This window comes from Bos indicus x Bos taurus, chromosome 7, assembly GCF_003369695.1.
Source record: "Bos indicus x Bos taurus breed Angus x Brahman F1 hybrid chromosome 7, Bos_hybrid_MaternalHap_v2.0, whole genome shotgun sequence".
NCBI lineage: Eukaryota > Metazoa > Chordata > Mammalia > Artiodactyla > Bovidae > Bos > Bos indicus x Bos taurus.
Genome location: NC_040082.1, coordinates 108,501,884 through 108,518,016, shown reverse-complemented (window position 1 = coordinate 108,518,016; position 16,133 = coordinate 108,501,884). Strand labels below are relative to the sequence as shown.

Below are 16,133 nucleotides of genomic sequence, written 5' to 3'. Positions count from 1 at the left end.
TTGATGTGGTTTATCACACTGATTGATTTGCAGATATTGAAAAATACTCTTATCCCTGGGATAAATCACACTTAAATCATAAGTCATTATTTGTGATTTTTTAAACATATTGTTGGATTTGGTTTGCTAGTGTTTTGTTGAGGATTTTTGTGTCTATATTTATCAGTGATGTTGGCCTATTATTTTTGTGTGTGTGTGTGTATGTGATATATTTGTCTGGTTTTGATATCAGATGATGGTGGACTTATAGAATGAGTTAGGGAGTCTTCCTTCCTCTGCAGTTTTTTGAAAAAGTTTCAAAAGGATGGATGTTAACTCTTCTCTAAATGTTGGATAGAATTTGCCTTGGAAGTCATCTGGTCCTGGACTTTTGTTTATTGGGAGCTGTAAAATCACAGTTACAATTTCAGTACTTGTTCATATTTTTTATTTCTTTCTGATTCAGTCTTGGGAGCTTGTACCTTTCTAAGAATTTGTCCATTTTTTCTAGGTTGTCCATTTTATTGGCATATAGTTATTTGCAGTAGTCCCTTATGATCTTTTGTATTTCTGTGGTTTCTGTTTGTTGTATTTCTGTTTGTTGTAACTTCTCCTTTTTCATTTTTCATTTTTCTTGTTTGAGCCCTCTCTTTTTCTTGATGAGTCTGGTGAAGGGTTTATGAGTTTTGTTTATCTTTTCAAAGAACCTGCTTTTAGTTTCACTGATCTTTCCAGTTGCTTTCTTCATCTCTATTTCATTCATTTCTGCTATTATCTTTATGATTTCTTTCCTTATAGTAATTTTAGATTTTGTTTGTTTTTCTTTCTCTAGTTGCTTTAAGTGTCATGTTGGGTGGTTTGACATTTTTCTTGCTTCCCAAGGTAAGATTGTATAGCTGCAAACTTCCTTCTTAGATGTTATCTCTTCAAATGTTTTCTCATGTCCTTTCTCTCTCTCTCTTCTTCTCCTAGGACCCCTATAATGTGAATGTTGGTGCATTTAATGTTGTCCCAGAGGTCTCTTCAGTTCAGTTCAGTTCAGTCGCTCAGTCATGTCTGATTCTTTGTGACCCCATGGAGTGCAGCGCACAAGGCTTCCCTGTCCATCACCAACACCTGGAGCTTGCTAAAACTCATGTTCATCGTCCATCTCATCCTCTGTCGTCCCCTTCTCCTCCTGCCTTCAATCTTCCCCAGAATCAGGGTCTTTTCCAATGAGTCAGTTCTTCATATTACATGGCCAAAGTATTAGAGTTTCAGCTTCATCATCAGTCCTTCCAATGAATATTCAGGACTGATTTCCTTTAGGATGGATTGGCTTGATCTCCTTGCTGTCTATGGGAGTCTCAAGAGTCTTCTCCAACAACACAGTTCAAAAGCACCAATTCTTTGGTGCTCAGCTTTCTTTATAGTCCAACTATCACATCCACACATGACTACTGGAAAAACCATAGCTTTGACTAGACAGACCTTTGTTGGCAAAGTAATGTCTCTGCTTTTCAATATGCTATCTAGTTTGGTCATAGCTTAGGGAGCAAGCATCTCTTAAATTGTTTTAATTTCTTTTCATTCTTTTTCTTCATTCTGTTCTGTGACCATGGTTTCCCCCATTCTATCTTCCAGGTCACTTATACATTTTTCTGCCTCAGTTATTCTGCTATTGATTCCTTCTAGTGTGTTTTTCATTTCAGTAATTGTATTATTCACCTCTGTTTGTTTTTTATTTCTTCTAGGTCTTTGTTAATGTTTCTTGCATCTTCTCAATCCTTGTCTCCATTCTTTTCCTGAGACTCTGGATCATCTTCACTATCATTATTCTGAATTCTTTTTTTGAATTGCCTATCTCCATTTCACTTAGTTGTTTTTCTGGATTTTATCTTATTTTTTCATCTGGGGCATATTTCTCTGTAATTTCATTTTTTTTTTTTTCTAATTTGCTATAATGTAGTTTCTGTTCCAAGACTGCAGGATTATAGTTCTTACTTCTGCTGCCTGCCCTCTAGTGGATAAGGCTGTCTAAGAGGCTTATGCAAGCTTCTTATGGGAGGGACTGTTGGTAGGTGGAGCTCAGTCTTATCCCTCTTGTGGGCAGGGCAGTGCTCAATAAAATTTTTATCTACTTGCTTGAGGATGTATTCTCACCATGTTAGTTGTTTAACCTGAGGTGACCCAGCACTGAAGCCTATAAGCTCTGGTTGGGCTAATAGTGGCCTCTGGGAGCCCCCAAGTCAATGAGTATGATTCTGAACTACTGCTGCCAGTGTCTTTGTCCCCACAGTGAGCCACAGCTCCCCTACCTCTGTAGGAGGCCCTGCAATGCTAGCAGATAGGTCTGGCCCCATCTCTTATGGGATCATTGCTTTTTTCCCCTGAGTCCTCGTACACATGAGACTTTATGTATTTTCCAAGAGTGGAGTTTCTGTTTCCCCAAGTCCTGTGGAAGTCCTTCAATCAAACCCTTCTGGCCTTCAAAGCCAGATTCTCTGGGTATTGCTGAGAACCTGTTGCTGGACCCCTAGGCTGGGAAGCCTGACATGGGGCTCAGAACTTTCACTTCTGTGGGATAATTTCTGTGGTATAATCATTTTCTGATTTGTGGGTGGCCCATCTGGTGGGTATGGGAATTGATTTTATCATGATAGCACCCCTCTTACCAGGTTGTTGTGGCTTTTTTTGTTTGTTTTTGGATGCAGGGTATTTTTTTTTTTTTTTTGGAGGTGGGGTAGGTTCCAGCATTTTTGGCTAGTGGTTATTCAGCAGTTGTGATTTTGGTGCTTTTGTAAGAAGAGGGTGGGCTCACATCCCTCTACCCTGTCATCCTGAGCCCAATCCTCTTAAAGAGTCTGGGAAGAGTATTTGTGGGTGCAGGGTTTCCCCTCTCATCAGTTTAAATGTATTGTGCCACTTCCTTCTAGCCTGCAGAGTTTCTGCTGAGAAATCAAGTTGATAATCTTATAGGAGTTCCTTTGTATGTTATTTGTTGCTTGTAATACTTTTTCTTTGCTTTTAATTTTTGCCAGTTTGATTACTGTGTGTCTTGGGGTGTTCCTTCTTGGGTTTATCTGGCCTGGGACTCTCTATGCTTCCTATACTTGCGTGACTGTTTCCCACATTATAGAAAATTTCAGCTATTGCCTCTTCAGATATTTTCTCTGGTCCTCTCTCTCTCTCTTTCTTTTCCTACGACTCCTAAAATTTGAATGTTGGTGCATTTAACATTGTCCCAAATGTCCCTTAAAATGTCTTCATTTCTTTTCAATTTTTTTCTTTATTTTGTTCTGCAGCAGTAATTTCCACTATTCTGTCTTCTGGCTCACTCATCCATTCTTCTGCCTCACTTATTTTGCTATTGATTCCTTCTAGTGTATTTTTCATTTAGTTATTGTGTTGCTTGACTCTGTTTGCTCTTTATATCTTCTTTGTCAAACATGTCTTGTATCTGTGCCTCCACTCTTTTTTCCAAAATCTTGGATCTTCTTCACTATCATTACTCTGAATTCTTTTTCAATACTGGTATATTGCCTATTTCCACTTACTTAGTTGTTCTGGGGTTTTATCTTGTTCCCTCTTCTGGGACATATTACTCTGCTGTCTCTTTCTCTGTTTGCAGCCTCTCTTCCACAGGCTGCAGGATGGTATTTCCTCTTGCTTCTTATGTTTGTTCCCAGTGGGTGAAGCTGATCTAAGGGTCTTCTGCAGGCTTCCTGGTGGGATGGACTCGTGCTTGCCCACTGGTGGATGGAGCTGGGTCGTGTCCCTCTGATGGGCAGGGCTGTGTTAAGGAGTTCATTTAGAGGTGGTTGTGGACTCAGGAACATTTTAGGCAGCCTGCTTTCTGATGGGTGGGGCTGTGGTCCTGCTTTGTTATGCTTGGCCTGAGTCACTCCAGTACTGAGGATGCTTTTTGTCGCCAGATTTTGCTGTCAAAATGGCAGCCAGCAGAAGGGTTCACACTTATGAATATTCCCTAGTATGCTTTCCACCTGTGTCCTTGTCCCCACAGTGAGTCATAGCTGCTCCTGCGCCCCGTGAGACCCTCCAAGACCAGCAGATAGGTCTGGCCCAGGCTTCTATGAAGTCGATGCTTTTCTTCCAGTTTCTAGTGTGCATGAAACCTTGTATGCACCCTCCAAGACTGGAGTTCCTTTCCCCCGAGTCCTGTGTAATTCCTGTGATCAACCCCACTGGCCTGGGGGATCCTCTTCCCAATGCCAGACCCCTAGACTGGAAGAACCTGATGTGGGGCACAGAATTCTTATTCCTTTGAGGAGAACCTCTGTTATATATTTGTTTTCCAGTTTGTGGGTTGGCCTCCTAGCTGGTATGGGATTTGATTGTATCATAAATGTGTTCCTCCTACCTCTCATTGTGGCTTCTTTGTCTGTGAATGTAGTATATCTCTTTTTGGTAGGTTCCAGTATTTTTTCTTTTTTTTTGATGATTATTCAGCAGTTAGTTGTGATTTTGATGTTTACACAAGAGGAGGTGATCTCTTTTACCCTGCCATCTTGTCTTTAACCTCTGCTTCTTGTTGCACTAGTTCCCAGAGAGGATGCTGGGCCTGGAAAAGGGCCTTTATTGAACCAAATAAGGAGTTTGGAAGATGGTTATTGGTGTCATTGTTTTCTTTCTTTTTATGGTATGTATATCCAATAAAGAGCCTTAAAAATATATCTGTTCCTAAGAACATATAATGCAATCATCCTACTTGTATGGGATCAGAATGCTGTTCCTCATCCCATTGATTCTCTAGCTCAGTTTGCAAACTAGTAGCCCATAAGTGTCATGTAGTTAACAAGTATGCTTTATTTGTCCTAGTTGCGTGTTTATATACCTATAACTCCAGAAATAGAAAAATTAGAACCACCAGATTAGTAAAATCGTATTTAGTAAGCATTTATTGTGCATATAAGAGCAGTTTGTGAAGCTGGGTCTCTGTAACAATGGAATGAGACACAGAGGTATGTTATAGGACAATTTACATAGTGAAATGCAGAGGCTGCTTATGATTTACAATGATTTGTTATATAGCTTAGAGTTTTCTTCCTATTGTGGGTGACAGTCTAAGTTTCATTTATCCTCTTCAGGGTAAAGAGTCTGCCTGTAATGCGGGAGACCCACGTTCAATCTCTGGATCAGGAAGATCCCCTGGAGAAGGAAATGGCAACCCCCTCCAGTATTCTTGCCTGGGAAATCCCATGGTCTGGAGCCTGCCAGTCCAAGGGGTCTCAAAGTGTCGGGCATGACTGAGTGACTAATACTTTGCTATACTCTTCAGAGACATTATAAGAAGTGGCCCAGGTTGTTTTTACCTGTTGTCTAGAATAAGATTAATTTTTTTTTCTGCTCAGGAAATTTACAAGTTTGCTTTCCATTTTGTATTTTACTTTGTATCTATTTACCTACAATTATTGTTTATTTGTTTATACATCCGTGTAACTGTCATTTCAATTGATAGAGAACATTTCCATTATCTCAAGAAGTTCCCACATGTCACTTCCCAACTAAATTGAGTTAAACCCCATTTTACCAAGGCAAGAACTGTCCTGACATCTACATCACAGCTTAGTTTTGCTGTCTTCGAGCTTCACGTAAATGGATTGCAGATACTCTTTTTTCCTAACTCCTTTCACTCGTTATGATGTTTATCATCCATGTTGTTGCATGTATCAGTACTTCGATTCACTTAATTGCTAAGTACTAGTCCATTGTATGAATAAATGCAATTTATTTGTTTACTTGATGATAAACATTCAAGCTGGTTTTAGAAAGGGCAGAGGAACCAGAGATCAAATTGCCAACATCCGCTGGATCATGGAAAAAGCAAGAGAGTTCCAGAAAAACATCTATTTCTGCTTTATTGACTATGCCAAAGCCTTTGACTGTGTACATCACCATAAACTGTGGAAAATTCTGAAAGAGATGGGAATACCAGACCACCTGATCTGCCTCTTGAGAAATTTGTATGCAGGTCAAGAAGCAACAGTTAGAACTCGACATGGAACAACAGATTGGTTCCAAATAGGAAAAGGAGTTCGTCAAGGCTGTATATTGTCACCCTGTTTATTTAATTTATATGCAGAGTACATCATGAGAAACATTGGACTGGAAGAAACACAAGCTGGAATCAAGATTGCCGGGAGAAATATCAATAACCTCAGATATGCAGATGACACCACCCTTATGGCAGAAAGTGAAGGGAAACTGAAGAGCCTCTTGATGAAAGTGAAAGAGGAGAGTGAAAAAGTTGGCTTAAAGCTCAACATTCAGAAAACTAAGAGCATGGCATCTGGTCCCATCACTTCATGGCAAACAGATGGGGAAATAGTGGAAATACTGTCAGACTTTATTTTTGGGGGCTCCAAAGTCACTGCAGATGGTGACTGCAGCCATGAAATTAAAAGACGCTTACTCCTTGGAAGGAAAGTTATGACCAACCTAGATAGCATATTCAAAAGCAGAGACATTACTTTGCCAACAAGGGTCCGTCTAGTCAAGGCTATGGTTTTTCCTGTGGTCATGTATGGATGTGAGAGTTGGACTGTGAAGAAGGCTGAGCGCCAAAGAATTGATGCTTTTGAACTGTGGTGTTGGAAAAGACTATTGAGAGTCCCTTGGAGTGCAAGGAGATCCAACCAGTCCATTCTAAAGGAGATCAGCCCTGGGATTTCTTTGGAAGGAATGATGCTAAAGCTGAAACTCCAGTACTTTGGCCACCTCATGTGAAGGGTTGACTCATTGGAAAAGATTCTGATGCTGGGAGGGATTGGGGGCAAGAGAAGGGGATGACAGAGGATGAGATGGCTGGATGGCATCACTGACTCAGTGAACGTGAGTCTGAGTGAACTCCGGGAGTTGGTGATGGACAGGGAGGCCTGGCGTGCTGTGATTCATGGGGTCACAAAGAGTCGGACACGACTGAGAGACTGATCTGATCTGATCTGAAACATTTGAATTGTTTCCAGTTTTGGGCTATTATCAATGAAGTTTCTATACAACATTCTATGCAAGTCTTTTTATTTTTATTTCTTTTTTATTTATTTATTTTTTAAAATTTTATTTTATTATTTAACTTTACAATATTGTATTGGTTTTGCCATATATCAACATGAATCTGCCACAGGTATATACGTGTTCCCCATCCTGAACCCTCCTCCCTCCCCCATCCCCTTACCATCCCTCTGGGTTGTCCCAGTGCACTAGCCCCAAGTATCCAGTATCGTGCATAGAACCTGGACTGGCGACTCGTTTCATATATGATATTATACAAGTTTCAATGCCATTCTCCCAAATCATCCCACCCTCTCCCTCTCCCACCGAGTCCAAAAGACTGTTCTATACATCTGTGTCTCTTTTGCTGTCTCGTATACAGGGTTATTGTTACCATCTTTCTAAATTCCATATATATGCGTTAGTATACTGTATTGGTGTTTTTCTTTCTGGCTTACTTCACTCTGTATAATAGGCTCCAGTTTCGTCCACCTCATTAGAACTGTTTCAAATGTATTCTTTTTAATGGCTGAGTAATACTCCATTGTGTATATGTACCACAGCTTTCTTATCCATTCATCTGCTGATGGACATCTAGGCTGCTTCCATGCCCTGGCTATTATAAACAGTGCTGTGATGAACATTGGGGTACATGTGTCTCTTTCCCTTCTGGTTTCCTTTGTGTGTATGCCCAGCAGTGGGATTGCTGGGTCATAAGGCAGTTCTATTTCCAGTTTTTTAAGGAATCTCCACACTGTTCTCCATAGTGGCTGTACTAGTTTGTATTCCCACCAACAGTGTAAGAGAGTTCCCTTTTCTCCACACCCTCTCCAGCATTTATTGCTTGTAGACTTTTGGGTCGCAGCCATTCTGACTGGCATGAAATGGTACCTCATAGTGGTTTTGATTTGCATTTCTCTGATAATGAGTGATGTTGAGCATCTTTTCATGTGTTTGTTAGCCATCTGTATGTCTTCTTTGGAGAAATGTCTATTTAGTTCTTTGGCCCATTTTTTGATCAGGTCATTTATTTTTCTGGAATTGAGCTGTAGGAGTTGCTTGTATATTTTTGAGATTAGTTGTTTGTCAGTTGCTTCATTTGCTATTATTTTCTCCCATTCTGAAGGCTGTCTTTTCACCTTGCTTATAGTTTCCTTTGTTGTGCAGAAGCTTTTAAGTTTAATTAGGCCCCATTTGTTTATTTTTGATTTTATTTCCAATATTCTGGGAGGTGGGTCATAGAGGATCCTGCTGTGATGTATGTCGGAGAGTGTTTTGCCTATGTTCTCCTCTAGGAGTTTTATAGTTTCTGGTCTTACGTTTAGATCTTTAATCCATTTTGAGTTTATTTTTGTGTATGGTGTTAGAAAGTGTTCTAGTTTCATTCTTTTACAAGTGGTTAACCAGTTTTCCCAGCACCACTTGTTAAAGAGATTGTCTTTAATCCATTGTATATTCTTGCCTCCTTTGTCAAAGATAAGGTGTCCATAGGTGCGTGGATTTATCTCTGGGCTTTCTATTTTGTTCCATTGATCTATATTTCTGTCTTTGTGCCAGTACCATACTGTCTTGATAACTGTGGCTTTGTAGTAGAGCCTGAAGTCAGGCAGGTTGATTCCTCCAGTTCCATTCTTCTTTCTCAAGATTGCTTTGGCTATTCGAGGTTTTTTTGTATTTCCATACAAATTGTGAAATTGTTTGTTCTAGCTCTGTGAAGAACACTGTTGGTAGCTTGATAAGGATTGCATTGAATCTATAAATTGCTTTGGGTAGTATACTCATTTTCACTATATTGATTCTTCCAATCCCTGAACATGGTATATTTCTCCATCTATTAGTGTCCTCTTTGATTTCTTTCACCAGTGTTTTATAGTTTTCTATATATAGGTCTTTAGTTTCTTTAGGTAGATTTATTCCTAAGTATTTTATTCTTTTTGTTGCAATGGTGAATGGAATTGTTTCCTTAATTTCTCTTTCTATTTTCTCATTATTAGTGTATAGGAATGCAAGGGATTTCTGTGTGTTGATTTTATATCCTGCAACTTTACTATATTCATTGATTAGTTCTAGTAATTTTCTGGTGGAGTCTTTAGGGTTTTCTATGTAGAGGATCATGTCATCTGCAAACAGTGAGAGTTTTACTTCTTCTTTTCCAATTTGGATTCCTTTTATTTCTTTTTCTGCTCTGATTGCTGTGGCCAAAACTTCCAAAACTATGTTGAATAGTAGTGGTGAAAGTGGGCACCCTTGTCTTGTTCCTGACTTTAGAGGAAATGCTTTCAATTTTTCACCATTGAGGATGATGTTTGCTGTGGGTTTGTCATATATAGCTTTTATTAATTATGTTGAGGTATGTTCCTTCTATACCTGCTTTCTGGAGAGTTTTTATCATAAATGGATGTTGAATTTTGTCAAAGGCTTTCTCTGCATCTATTGAGATAATCATATGGTTTTTATTTTTCAATTTGTTAATGTGGTGTATTACATTGATTGATTTGCGGATATTGAAGAATCCATGCATCCCTGGGATAAAGCCCACTTGGTCATGGTGTATGATCTTTTTAATGTGTTGTTGGATTCTGATTGCTAGAATATTGTTAAGGATTTTTGCATCTATGTTCATCAGGGATATTGGACTGTAGTTTTCTTTTTTTGTGGCATCTTTGTCAGGTTTTGGTATTAGGGTGAAGGTGGCCTCATAGAATGAGTTTGGAAGTTTGCAATTTTCTGGAAGAGTTTGAGTAGGATAGGTGTTAGCTCTTCTCTAAATTTTTGGTAGAATTCAGCTGTGAAGCCGTCTGGACCGGGGCTTTTGTTTGCTGGAAGATTTCTGATTACAGTTTCAATTTCTGTGCTTGTTATGGGTCTGTTAAGATTTTCTATTTCTTCCTGGTCCAGTTTTGAAAAGTTGTACTTTTCTAAGAATTTGTCCATTTCTTCCACGTTGTCCATTTTATTGGCATATAATTGCTGATAGTAGTCTCTTATGACCTTTTGTATTTCTGTGTTGTCTGTTGTGATCTCTCCATTTTCATTTCTAATTTTATTGATTTGATTTTTCTCCCTTTGTTTCTTGATGAGTCTGGCTAATGGTTTGTCAATTTTATTTATCCTTTCAAAGAACCAGCTTTTGGCTTTGTTGATTTTTGCTATGGTATCTTTTGTTTCTTTTGCATTTATTTCTGCCCTAATTTTTAAGATTCTTTCCTTCTACTAACCCTGGGGTTCTTCATTTCTTCCTTTTCTAGTTGCTTTAGGTGTAGAGTTAGATTATTTATTTGACTTTTTTCTTGTTTCTTGAGGTATGCCTGTATTGCTATGAACTTTCCCCTTAGGACTGCTTTTACCATGTCCCACAGGTTTTGGGTTGTTGTGTTTTCATTTTCATTCGTTTCTATGCAAATTTTGATTTCTTTTTTGATTTCTTCTGTGGTTTGTTGGTTATTCAGCAGCGTGTTGTTCAGCCTCCATATGTTGGAATTTTTAATAGTTTTTCTCCTGTAATTGAGATCTAATCTTACTGCATTGTGGTCAGAAAAGATGCTTGGAATGATTTCAATTTTTTTTGCATTTACCAAGGCTAGATTTATGGCCCAGGATGTGATCTATCCTGGAGAAGCTTCTGTGTGCGCTTGAGAAAAAGGTGAAATTCATTGTTTTGGGGTGAAATGTCCTATAGATATCAATTAGGTCTAACTGGTCTAATGTATCATTTAAAGTTTGTGTTTCTTTGTTAATTTTCTGTTTAGTTGATCTATCCATAGGTGTGAGTGGGGTATTAAAGTCTCCCACTGTTATTGTGTTATTGTTAATTTCCCCTTTCACACTTGTTAGCATTTGTCTTACATACTGCGGTGCTCCCGTGTTGGGTGCATATATATTTATAATTGTTATATCTTCTTCTTGGATTGATCCTTTGATCTTTATGTAGTGACCTTCTTTGTCTCTTTTCACAGCCTTTGTTTTAAAGTCTATTTTATCTGATATGAGTATTGCTACTCCTGCTTTCTTTTGGTCCCTATTTGCATGGAAAATCTTTTTCCAGCCCTTCACTTTCAGTCTGTATGTGTCCCCTGTTTTGAGGTGGGTCTCTTGTGGACAACATATATAGGGGTCTTGTTTTTATATCCATTCAGCCAGTCTTTGTCTTTTGGTTGGGGCATTCAACCCATTTACGTTTAAGGTAATTATTGATAAGTATGATCCTGTTGCCATTTACTTTGTTGTTTTGGGTTCGAGTTTATACACCCTTTTTGTGTTTCCTGTCTAGAGAATATCCTTTAGTATTTTTTGGAGAGCTGGTTTGGTGGTGCTGAATTCTCTCAGCTTTAGCTTGTCTGTAAAGCTTTTGATTTCTCCTTCATATTTGAATGAGATCCTTGCTGGGTACAATAATCTGGGCTGTAGGTTATTTTCTTTCATCACTTTGAGTATGTCTTGCCATTCCCTCCTGGCTTGTAGAGTTTCTATTGAAAGATCAGCTGTTATCCTTATGGGAATTCCCTTGTGTGATATTTGTTGTTTTTCCCTTGCTACTTTTAATATTTGTTCTTTGTATTTGATCTTTGTTAATTTGATTAATATGTGTCTTGGGGTGTTTCGCCTTGGGTTTATCCTGTTTGGGACTCTCTGAGTTTCTTGGACTTGGGTGATTATTTCCTTCCCCATTTTAGGGAAGTTTTCAACTATTATCTCCTCAAGTATTTTCTCCTCAAGTATTTTCTCATGGCTTTCTTTTTGTCTTCTTCTTCTGGGACTCCTATGATTCGAATGTTGTATGTGGTGTGTATTTCTATTAGTATTAGTCTCCTTTCATTTCTTTCTTTTGGTGGGGAGATCTAATTATCTTTATTCAACAACTCAGGAGTCAGGCAGCATCCAATCTAGTAAATAGAGGGATGCTCAAGGAGTTGCTTAAAATGGAAGGTTTTTATAGGTAGAAGGAAAGTAGGGAAGAAGGTGCTAGCAAAAGAAAAGAAAGGATTTTTTTTTTTTTTTTTAAAGCCAGGCCATCTTCGCTTGGAGGGAAGGAAACAGAAGAGGTCTTTACCATGTTCAGTTCAGTTCAGTTGCTTAGTCATGTCCGACTCTTTGCAACGCCATGAATCGCAACACGCCAGGCCTCCCTGTCCATCACCAACTCCTGGAGTTCACTCAAACTCATGTCCATCGAGTTGGTGATGCCATCCAGCCATCTCATCCTCTGTCATCCCCTTTTCCTCCTGCCCCCAATCTCTCCCAGCATCAGAGTCTTTTCCAATGAGTCAGCTCTTTGCATGAGGTGGCCAAAGTACTGGAGTTTCAGCTTTAGCATCAGTCCTTCCAAAGAACACCCAGGACTGATCTCCTTTAGGATGGACTGGTTGGATCTCCTTGCAGTCCAAGGGATTCTCAAGAGTCTTCTCCAACACCACAGTGAAAAAGCATCAATTCTTCGGCGCTCAGCTTTCTTCACAGTCCAACTCTCATATCCATACATGACCACTGGAAAAACCATAGCCTTGACTAGATGGACCTTTGTTGGCAAAGTAATGTCTCTGCTTTTGAATATGCTATCTAGGTTGGTCATAACTTTCCTTCCAAGGAGTAAGCGTCTTTTAATTTCATGGCTGCAGTCACTATCTGCAGTGATTCGGGAGCCCCCAAAATAAAGTCTGACACTGTTTCCACTGTTTCCCCATCTATTTCCCATGAAGTGATGGGACCAGTAGACTTCTGAAATTTCAGGTTATATATTTAAAATTCACTTTCCTAGCTCTTTTATGCCCAGTGAAGTCATGGCTCATGGTCTCAAGAAGCACCTGAAGTGTGTAACACCTCCAAAGCGTTGGATGCCAGATAAACTGACTGGTGTGTTTGCTTCTCATCCATTTACTGGTCCCCATAAGCTAAGGGAATGTCTCCTCCTAATAATTTTCCTGAGGAACAAACTTATTTATGCTTTGACAGAAGATGAAATAAAGATTTGTATGCAGCGTTTCATTTAGATTGGTGGCAAGGTCTTCACTGATATAACCTACTCTGCTGGTTTTATGGATATCATTAGCATTGACAAGACTGGAGAGAATTTTCATCTTTTGCTGTTCATTGCATTACACCAAAAGAGGCCAGGTATAAGTTTTACTAAGTGAGAAAGATCTTTGCGGGGCAAAAGGAATTCTGCATCTGATGACCCTTGATGTTTGCACCATCAGCCACCTTGAGTCCCTCATCACGGTGAATGACACCATTCAAATTGATCTGGTGACTGGCAAGATTACTGATTTCATCTAATTTGACACTGGTAATCTGCATGGTTTCTGGAGGTGCTAACCTGGAAAGAATTGATATGATCACCAACTGCGAGAGACACCCTGGTTCTTTTGTAGCTCGTGAAAGATGCCAGTGCCAACAGCTTTGACACCAGATTTTCCAACATTTTCATTATTGGCAAAGGCAACACCATGGATCTCTCTCCCCCATGCAAAGAGTGTCCACCTTACCATTGCTGAAGAGAGAGACAAGAGACTCATAGCCAAACAGCAGTGGATAAAATGACCTCTAGGTGACATGATTGGAAAAGTCTATACTTAATTAAAGATAATGCCGCACAAAAACAATAAAATTTCATACCCCTAGGAGATGTTGAAACTGCCATGAGATTGTGGTTTGATGTTCTGGGAGCAAATCACTCCATTTTGTATTTATTTTATTTTTGAAATTTTATTAATTTTTTAACTGGTGGAAAATTGCTTTATAATTTTGTGTCGGTTTCTGCTGTACAACAGTGAGAATCAGTTATAATTATACACACACACACACACCCCTTAGCTCATGAACCTCCCTTACTCCCTTCCCACCCCTGTAGGTCATCACAGAGTGCCGGGCTGGGCTCCCTGTGTTATTTAGCAACTACCCACTATTTCACATGTGATAGTGTCAACGCTACTTTTTCAGTTTGTCCCACCCTTACCTTCTCTGACTGCATCCACAAGTCTGTTCTTTACTAGGTTCATCGGTACCATTTTCTAGATTCCATATGTATACATACATATACATTAATATACTGTAGTTGTTTTTCTCTTTCTGACTTACATTACTCTGTATAATAGGCTCTAGGTGCATCTACCTCACTACAAATGACTCAGATTTGTTCCCTTTGTGCTCAAGTAATATTCCATGGTACATTTATATGTACTACAACTTCTTTATCCATTCATCTGTCAGTGGATGTCTAGGTTGCTTCCATGTCCTGGCCACTGTAAATATTGCTGCAATGAGCACTGGGGTACATGAGTCTTTTATAATTATGGTTTTTTCAGAGTATATGCTCAATAGTGGGATTGATGGGTCATGTGGTAGTATTATTCCTAGTTTTTAAAAGGAATGTCCATACTGTTTTCCATAATGATTGTATCAGTTTGCATTCCCACTAACAGTGTAGGAGGGTTCCCTTTTCCCCACATCCTTTCCAGGATTTATTGTTTGTAGATTTCTTGATGATGGCCTTTCTAACTGGTGTAAGGTGATATCTCATCATAGTTTTAATTATTACTGTTAATCTTTCCACATGTTATTGGCCATCTGTATGTCTTCTTTGGAGAAATGTCTGTTTAGGTCTTCTCCCATTTTTTGATTGGGCTGTATGTGTTTTTTAATTGTATAAGCTTCTTATATATTTTGGAGATTAACCCTTTGTTACTTGCTTTGCAATTATTTTCTCCCATTCTGAGTGTTGTCTTTTCATCTTGTTTATAGTTTCCTTTGTTGTGTAAAAGCTTTTAAAAAAGCTTTTATCTATTTATTTTTGTTTTTATTTCCATTATTCTAGGTGTGTCAGAGAGAATCTTGCTACAATTTATGTCAAAGGGTATACTGCCTATGGTTTCCTCTAAGAGCTTTATAGTTTCCAGGCTTACATTTAAGTTTTTAATCCATTTTGAGTTTATTTTTGTGTATGGAGTTAAGAAGTGTTCTAATTTCATTAAAAAAAAAAACAAACACGTAGCTGTTCAGTTTTCCCATCACCACTTGTTGAAGAGGCTGTCTTTTCTGCATTGTATATTCTTGCCTCCTTTGTCAAAGATAAGGTGCCCATAGGTGCATGGGTTTATCTCTGGGCTTTCTGTCTTGCTCCATTGGTCTATATTTCTGCTTTCACACCAGTGCCCTACTGTCTTGATGATTGTAGCTTTGTAGTATAATTTCAAGTCAGGGAGTTTGTTTCCTCCAGCTTCATCTTTCTTTCTCAAGATTGCTTTGGCAATTCAGGGTCTTTGTATTTCCATACAAATTGTGATTTTTTTTGTTCTAGTTCCGTGAAAAATGCCATTGGTGATTTGATAGGGATTTCACTGAATCTGTAGATTGTTTTGGGAAGCATAGTAATTTTGACAGCATTGATTCTTCCAATCTAAGAATATGCTATCTCTCTCTGTTTGTGGTGTCTTTGATTTTTTTTCATCAGTGTATTTTAGTTTCCTGCGTACAAGTCTTTGGTCTCTTTAAGTAGGTTTATTCCTAGGTATTTTGTTCTTTTGTTGAAATGGTAAACAGGATTTTTCCTTTAATTTATCTTTCTGATATTTTTATTGTTAGTGTATAGGAATGTAAATGATTTCTATTTTTTCTTCTTAACAATGTCAGTTATATCTTTAAAAAATCAGTGTGCCCCTAGTTTTAATGTGTGAAAGAAGGTTTCCTTTAATTTCTGTTAGCAGTGTTTTATAATTTTCAGTGTGACAGTCTTTAGTATCTTTTGTTAGATGTGTTTCTATGTATCTAATGTTTTTTCACGCTATTGTAAATTAAAATTTTTACATTCCAATTTTTATTGCTAGTATATAAAATGCAATTATTAATATTTCTGTTTTTGACCTTATATCTGTGAGTTTGCTAAACTTGTTTTTTAATATTAGTAGTTTTCTGTAGACTCTTTAGGATTATCTATGTAGACCATCACATTTTCTATGAACAAAGGCGGTTTTATTGACTTCCTTCCAATGTTTTCACCTTTTATTCATTTTGCATGCTTTGTTGAAGTACATAGAACCCCCAGCATGATGTTCAGTAGAAGTTGTGAGTGTGGCATTCAGTATATCACTACTTAGCGTGATGCTAACTGTAGGTTTTCATAAGGAACAGTTATCAAACTGAGGAAATTCATTTTTATTTCCAGTGTGCTG

At 38.4% G+C, this 16,133-nt stretch overlaps 1 pseudogene; it reads left to right on the top strand.

Moving 5' to 3' along the window:
* The first annotated feature begins 12,746 nt into the window (after positions 1–12,746).
* LOC113896504 lies at positions 12,747–13,506 on the top strand (annotated as a pseudogene).
* The last annotated feature ends 2,627 nt before the right edge of the window (positions 13,507–16,133 follow it).